Consider the following 8518-nt stretch of genomic DNA (forward strand, 5'->3'; position numbering starts at 1 on the left):
AAGCAGCAACGGTATTCATGGTAAAATCTCAAGTCGAATGTACATGGAGGTTCGATGCGTGGATGAATCGAAATTGTTGGGGTATATTCGCCAAGGTGGAGTTTATTGGAAGATAGGTTACAGTTGGACTTCAGCCGTACGGTGTGTAGACATGGTATGTTGCAGTGTCCTAGTAGGACTCTTATATGACCTCTTGTATAATGTGGGAGTAGATACACGATGTAACATATTCCAACATAATAGCACAGGCATGCAGGGGGAGCCGGCGGCGTGTGCCGGCGACTGGGCTACTGTATTGTAGCGTTGGTATCGGGAAGAGCGTCCATAGTCAGGCCCCGGCACTGTTGCCATGTAGGTGATATTCATTAACAATTCTTGGTCGTGGCTTGTGTGATTGCTTGTGCTTTGGTGGATCGACTATGTGCCTCGGATTATTATAACATTAAGGTCAGACCACAACCTCCTTCCTAAAAATAAGAATTAAGCACATCCCTAACAAAGAAGAGGTTGTTGATGGCAAAAGGAATGCAACCTCAAAAATTATGGTGGCATGCTTGCTTGCAAAATTATTTCATTAGGAGTGTAGGCCTTCGATTTTCCTGGTGCTGCTAGTTCTTTCGATTTCTTTTCCATCTTAGTCTCAACTTTGGCAAATTTGATATAAATTTGCAAAATGAACAAATGGTGTTAGAACCAATAGATCTCAAGTGTGACAGGAGAATCAAAATTGCATCCTTTTTCCCTAGAAAATAGAATGGCATATACATGCCCCACACTTTACAACATATCGGCACGGCTCGCACTCTTGGTAGAGTGGAAAACAAGGGCAAAAAATGTTGTGTAAGCTACTAGTATGGGTACTCCACAATCGCTTGTCTGCGAGAACCGGCGACATCGCTCCTAGGATGGTCCTAGCGCCTTCAGCTTCTGCATTTACAGATTCAACGAGTGAGTACATTTTATCATTATGTGCACCAGGAGTTTATTCTACGTTCTGGAAGCCGTGAGTTAGCATTCTGGATATTTGCTCATGTAGCTCTATTTGTATTGAGCCGTAGGATTTGGTGAAAAGGTTGCAGAACTATGAGACATTATAGGACTACACAGAAAAGGCTTACCGAAATAAACTGTGGAGGATTATCGATGCTAGAGGACCCGAGGACGATTTCTCTCTTCAACTTCATGGTTAGCTTGTGCGCCACCCTTAGCTACTCCATTGAAATATAAGATCGATGAGAACATAGAATTTATGTAGTATGAATGAGAGTTAATAGATCATCTAAAGGACATACTTCAGATCGGGTTGCTCCACCAATCATGAAGACAAATATTCGGTTCCCTAGCCTCTTGAAATCACCTGATGCATGTCTCAACACGGAAGAGTCGCTGCAAATCAAATATATGGTCATGATAAGGAAGCAGCTAGATCGTGTGGAAACGATCAGAGCAAATAAAATATGTGATCGCTTCGAAAATTTTGTACATCCCAAGGGTTCAGATGGAAAGCTATCTTCAGTGAATACCTTGATTGACTATCATCAGAGTTACGACCCTTAGCCCACTGTGGTGTGCGCCGTGATCTCCTGGACATGGGCTGTGGATTTTGTGCTGGTTTTGGCGCCGATGCACCTTCCGCGGTCCCTTGAGAAGTAGAACTTGATTCACTTAAAGATGGGTATTCGTTTAGAGGTAATTCACCTTTGCTCAGTTTCTCGACCAGCTCCTATTGGAAAACCATGGACCTTCAGTCATTTACTATTTTGAATCACAAATGGACATAACAACACTCGTATCCAACAACCATTCTATCAAAATTAGTTGTACTACATTTGTCTAGTTCAGTTTGTTCTGAGACTTATTTGATCAAGAGAATGAAGACCACATCTTAAAGGCCACTTAAATTTGGAACTGTCTTTATTTTGCTTCTAGCAAATGTTAATTGCGGCATCACATGAGATAATTATTGACTGCATAAAGCACATGGAATAAAATAGATAAGAAGATATTTCGTTAAAGGGAACTTTACTAGTAGTATATTACTATCACGTGCCTCTATAAGTGGGAAAAAACGTGATAACGCCCAGCCTTCCTCACCATCCTGCCGCTCTGTCCGAACACCAGTATTTTTTTTCTGGTGTGGAAATTAAAACCATGTCAGTTCAAGGGAACAAGCTATAAATTTTAGCTGAAACCATGACTTCACCTTTTGGGCATCAAATTTGAGAGAGAAACCGCCAGCCCGTGCATCCTTTTTTGCATCTGAACTAACCAAATATCTTAAGCTGTTTATGGCCTTCATATCATCTGATGGAAGTTTCGCTAGCTGCAAAGTCGATAAATTAGCTCACCATATCACGCAAACATGAATAACAAATTTTTTCTCAAGTTGGCTTATTGGTTTTTCCGTACGTAGCAAGAAAAAAGATGGCTTAAAGCTGGGTTAGGTGAAGCCATCTTATAAGTCACTTCTCACTAGTGAATACTATGCTTTGATGCTTCTAACTAACAAAATAAGAGGTTTACTTCATTTGTTTTTGTGTACCTTCTGCATAATTTTTGCACCTTACCTAATGTTTACCTTGGACCTACCTAAGTGGGTGATCAAAGCTATAGATAAGAGAAGAAGGGGGTTTCTATGGAAAAGTCGTGATCAAGTTAATGGAGGTAATTTTCTTGTTTCATGGGAGCGTGTTCGGCGACCCCTCCAGTACTGTGGTGGGGGTGCTTGGCCGTGTATTTAGTTAGTGTTACAGGGAGTTACTTCTGGTGCTTCAGCCCTCTACGAGCTACTCGTCAGCTCAGTTATCCCTCGCGGGGTGTGTTTGGTAGAGTTTCTTTTGTTCACGGCGAGTCTGTAATTCATCATCTCTGCGAGTTGGCCTGCTGGTCTCTCATTGTTCATTTTTTCCTTCTTAATGAAATGACACACAACTCTCCTTCGTAGTTCGAGACTACTACACCACTCATAAGCCATAACTCCAGCAATGCAAAATTTAACGTGAAGTACCTGCATCAACTTGTCCCCTTTGTCACCTTCAAACTTGTCGGGACATACAATTGCATATATAATCAACAGTCTCAATTTGTTTTCTTCACTCAAATTCTGGGCAATAGAACAAACATGTCATACCAAGCATAACACTGTACTGATAAAGTCAAGCATAACGCTTTACAAACCTGCTTTGACCTGAGCATATTGATCACCTCCTTTGCTCCTGCATCTCCAAAAACCAGATCCTGCTCCAACTGCCCAAGGTCACGGAGCCCGTACTCCCTGATGCACCTGTTGATTTTTCCTGCAATCTGAGCAAGAGCAGAAGAGCTCAAACAAAAGTAGTAGAACTTTTATCGCTTTGAAGTTAGAAATCAGGCCTATTAAAGGAATATTTTATTTAATATACTACACAATAGAACTAAGAACCTTATTCGAGTGGCCCATTTAACTTGCATTCAGCAGAGTATCGTATTTTAACTATAATAATATAACATCTCGTTTTCATTTTCATAGCCATTTCTTTAAGTAAAGAAAATAGTAAATTATGCGTTGTAAAGATAAACAAAATTAGAAAAACGTAACAATTGCAAGGAAAATGATACGTAAACAAGCACTTACATCTATGTGGAGGGTCAATTTATCAACTTGCTCACCGTACTGTGGCAAAGCTTGAACAATCCTTTGCAGATCTGTGGTTGAGATTTCACCACCATCTCTAATTGAGAACGGAAATATGTAAGCATGTACACTTTTTAAAATTAATTATGCATATGTTAGGCCATACATTCACCAGGAAAAAAAAAATCTACTGATCAACATTTGATATACCTCTATATCAAAATACAAACTATAAGTTACATAGTTTTTCATCTCAAAGGATTTCTGTACTAGTCTTCAAGATTCCAAATAAAATCAGTTGCTCAGACAAGAATGGTATATCATAGTAAGATATACATCAAAATATGGCAGTTCAACAACTAACTATGTTGACGATAAATAACCAACGCAATGGACACACAAAAGGTAAGTTATAGCATGATTGCATCAGCAATCTAGAAATGTAGAATAGAATGGTAATTTTCCAAATAAATAACAATCTAGAATGGTAAAAAAAAACACCAATGCACAAGCATCTGCTACCATACCATAGTGCACTCCACTCTATGTTAAAACATTTACAGTTTTATTTCTTACAGAGCAAAGAAATATCAAGCACCTTGAATGAAGTTGTGCTGCTTTATTCTTTGATACAAAGGTATTCATCTTCTCATACAACCTCTCACTGGCCTGGCATTCATGTTAGTGTTATAAAGCATAGACCAAATATAGCTCAACAATCTTAAATACCAACAAGACTCACATCAGCTATGTGAGTATGGCGAAGCTCTATCCAGAGAGGATCTTGATCCTCCAATAAAGCTTCCTTCTTTTCAGGTTCTGAATCCCCTTTTGATACCTTCCAACAGAAAAGTAAATCAAAGAATAGGGAAAGTGAAGATAATATGTGTCTAGTACATAATGTTATATCAAAAAGTACCTCATATATGTATTTGTTGCCGTCCATTTCGAGTAGATCATGGCACATTGCATCATAGGTCCATTCATGAATAACAGGTGCTATCTTCGCAATCATATTAAATTGTTGTAAGTTACATGAAACAATTCTTTGCTGTACTTACAAAATAAACAAATACATAATCCCTTCCAATGAAAGATGTAAATTATGCTTTAGCACCTGATCTATAGGTCTGTCCAGAATAAGCAATTCACATGTCTCCTTCTGGGGAAATTCTGGAATTGTGGACTTATATTTTGACACGATTTCCCAAGTAGCGTTAGCCAGCCATTTTGGAACCATGTCAAATTTTGGTGCTGTTGATGGGTTTGCACTTTTAGGTGCTCGATACCGCACGGTAGGAAATTCCTGTAAGCACTAGATTAGCTTCTGTGTTTGCAAACGATGTTATAGTCCATTGACCACACAAGACAAAACAAGGATAAAGATCAAGAAGACTCCATTGATAGCTAGGATAGGAGATGTTCAAAACTGTAGCCTGTAGGTCACCAGTAAATAGTGTGATAGTCTATATAGTAAAATGGTCAGTTGTCAAATATCCGGTCACAGGAAGACGTTTTAAGAGACTAGTTAACAATAATCAAGCCCTGGTATTCCAGTTGAGATATTTGTTTTGTGAACTTTATAAACACAACCATGTCATTTCTTTATCACTTTTGTGTGGGTTCGAGAGGAGGGATATTCAGGTTGGGTATTTTGTGACCTGGGAAAATGGGAGTGCAAAATTGGAAAGAAAAAAAACATGAAGTGCCACCAACTTCTTTCAAACATTGAGCACATATCAGAAGTTACACGGTCCCACTAGTAACCGTGTCAATATCATCAGCAATAATCACTATATGTGCTGCACTAAAAAAATATAAGTTGGAAAGGTATCGATGGATGCTGAAATTAAGCAGTTTTCTAATGATTTTGGACCGAGTTACCTTTTATGAAATGACGCAGTAACTTAAGAACCCAGCATACGAATATATAAGTTGTTCTACTAATTAGCACAGAGTGCATTAATAGATCAATGCAAATGAAGTTCCTTGACATACCTTCAACGATGCAAATGTGGTAGCTATGCGGCAAGCCATAGTGCTTATGGTGTCGTTGAATTTTTTTGAATTATGGTCATTTGCACCATATAAGTCGGTCAGTGCCATGTCATGGTCAGTTACAAACCCCTACAGATATGCCGCCCATCATCATCAAAACTAATGTTTCTAACATCAAGTAACGAATTAGACACCAAATATGAAATTAGAAGAAAAAAAGTCAGAATGGCATGCAAATACAAGTCCATTCAACATATCCAGCAGACCTCATTTGTAATGCTTTCAACTTCAAATGAATTCACGAATATTCCCACCAAAGCTATCAAACTTTCGATTCAAGGATGGACCAGCTAAATTACCCTTCAGTGTGTGAATTCAGTCAATATTAAATTTATATGTTGACCTAGAGCTACTCCTTAATATGGCCACTGCCTATATTACAATTGACTCGAACTTCTATACTTGACAAGAACAAAAGAAAAACATAACAATGTCTTAGGCAGCAATCAACCATAGAAAGCAATGAGGTCATATAGAACGAAGCTTATGGGTACCTGCATGTCAATAGCAAAAAACTCCAAATTCATCTGCAATTAATAGAACCACAACATTAGAAACCCTATTGCCAAAGAATATAACATCCAAAGGTATTAAAACATTAACCTCTCTTAGTGCACCAATGCGTGGTATCACACTGCTGTCGTTCTTAATGTAAGTCACCAGCTCCTTGGGAATTGGTGAGCTGAAGAAGATGTATGCCCTAAAAGTTGAAAGTAAAACCTTTAACGTGTATGTCGAAGTCTGTTTCATATGAAGCTTCTGCAAATGACATTCCAGCTGTGAATTGAAATCTTGGCTCAACATACTTCCTGTACAGTGGACATCTCCCAGACATGTCGGATAGAAGCATTATGACACTGCAGATCACCAAGCTTTCATATCAGAGGATTATCTAAGGAGAATATACATCTGTCATGAACTAGCAAAAGAGCTCCCAAAATAAGGAAGATGGACCAGCAAAAACTTACTCCCTCTGATCCGTAATATAAGAGCGATTTTAACACTAGTGTAGTGTAAAAAACGCTATTATATTATGGGACGGAGGGAGTAGTATTAAACAAGGTAGGAATGCAGTCCTATGATTTTGGGTTGGGATGCTTATAAATCTTGAAACATCAGAATCACTAGAAAAATCAAATAATGGACCAAAACTACAAGTATATGTATTTGCAATTATGATGTGGTGCTTCAGAAAGAGAAAGTTAGAAAGTCATTACTTTTCTTTCAGTGGTTGTACAAAGTAGATCACATCCATTGAAGGCATCGGCTCCCTTCGCTTGAACAAATCTTCCACCACTGCAGGATAGGACGACAGTCAGGTCACTTAACTAGCTTACTTGGCCATAATGCCAATCAAGCAGATTTATGGGAGCAATGTTGGCTGAATTGAGGACTTCCTAAAGGGTACCCTTGAAATAAAACAACATTGTATCCACTGGATGCGGATTATCTGAGTTCGAGCTCATACGTGTGCTCGGTGTACAGTAAAATCGGAAAAAATGAGAAAAAATTCTGAATTTTTTCTGAACCAAACATGACATTTGATTTGTTTGCCACGTCTTCTACAAATGTCATTCAATGATGAAACTTTCCAAGCATTCAAAACATTTGTCAAAGTTTGCCAAATAAATTCAGAATTTTTTATTTTTTTCCCATTTGTTACGGATTTTACTGTTCATACCGAGCTCATATGAGATCAGAGTTGAGAAGGACACTTTTGATATCCACCACCTTATGCTTTCTGCTAAACGATCATATATCCAGGTTTGAGCAACTTACACGAAACCCCTGCATCGGTGATTTCTGCCATCTTGCAAGCATAACCCATGATCCTCACCGTAAATTTATCCATGATAAGAACCTGCACAGAAGGCGTGCTAAACGATGTTACGTTTTATTCTTTTTGCCTGACAGGTAATAACCCTGTAACTGATTAAGAGGAGCTTAAACTGATCTTCAGATCCCCAAACAGTTGCCATTATCATCACATTACTCCGGAAGAATCGCACAAACATCTTGTTGAATAATGAAACGTCAGCGGTTATGAGCAGTTCAGAGAGGATCGTTGAGTGTATCGCTGTGGGAACTGAGGATGTACCTTCCACGCGCTCTTGTTCTCCTTGTCCTTGTCCGGCTTCAGCATATCCTTGAGTATCCCTGTGGAGAAAGCCATTAATGGCGCGAGAAGGAAGGAGAGGGCACAGCACAGGAGAGAGGCGCTGGGTGCGTACGGTCGCGGCAGATGTTGCGGAAGATCCTGGGGTCCTCGCCCACGCCGTTGAAGTCCGCCCCCGACATCGACATCTTGCCGCCGCAGCCAACTCGATCCTACCGACGACCTCCGTCAGCGCCGCGGCCACGACCTCCCTCGCCCGTCACCCGCACGTCGCCCTCTCCTGCTCCTCTTGCCCCCACGCACACGCATGCTGCATGCAGCTTATATCCTGATTTAGCCGGCCGGGAATGTCGAAGAGCGCGCGGGGTGCGCGCGTGTGGGGCCTGCAGGATGAACCGGGCCGCGCTTCCCACGGGGAGAAGGAGAGGCCATGGGCGGATGGAGGCCACAGTGGGGGTGGCACACGATTCGTACCCCATGGGAGTCGATGACGCTGGGCTCCATGGGAGTCGCACGGTCGCACCCCATGCGGTAGGGCGCTAAGCGATGCGAGAAAAATAATTAGAAAACGTGTATATCAATCACTAGGGCGCTTACATAATTATTCTAGGTTTAAGTTGGTAAACTAAATAGGAGCGCACTAGGCGCCGGCCGACCATCCCTAATTTGGGCCGGTCGCCACGCAACCGCCCAATGCAATTGTAGACAGCCGTTGGATTTAGCGCGTGCAT

At 40.6% G+C, this 8518-nt stretch overlaps 1 pseudogene; it reads right to left on the reverse strand.

Moving 5' to 3' along the window:
- Nucleotides 1-747: 747 nt before the first annotated feature.
- Nucleotides 748-8266, reverse strand: LOC123075987 (probable protein transport Sec1b; annotated as a pseudogene).
- Between the last annotated feature and the right edge of the window lie 252 nt (nt 8267-8518).

Source organism: Triticum aestivum, chromosome 3D (assembly GCF_018294505.1).
Source record: "Triticum aestivum cultivar Chinese Spring chromosome 3D, IWGSC CS RefSeq v2.1, whole genome shotgun sequence".
Classification (NCBI taxonomy): Eukaryota; Viridiplantae; Streptophyta; class Magnoliopsida; order Poales; family Poaceae; genus Triticum; species Triticum aestivum.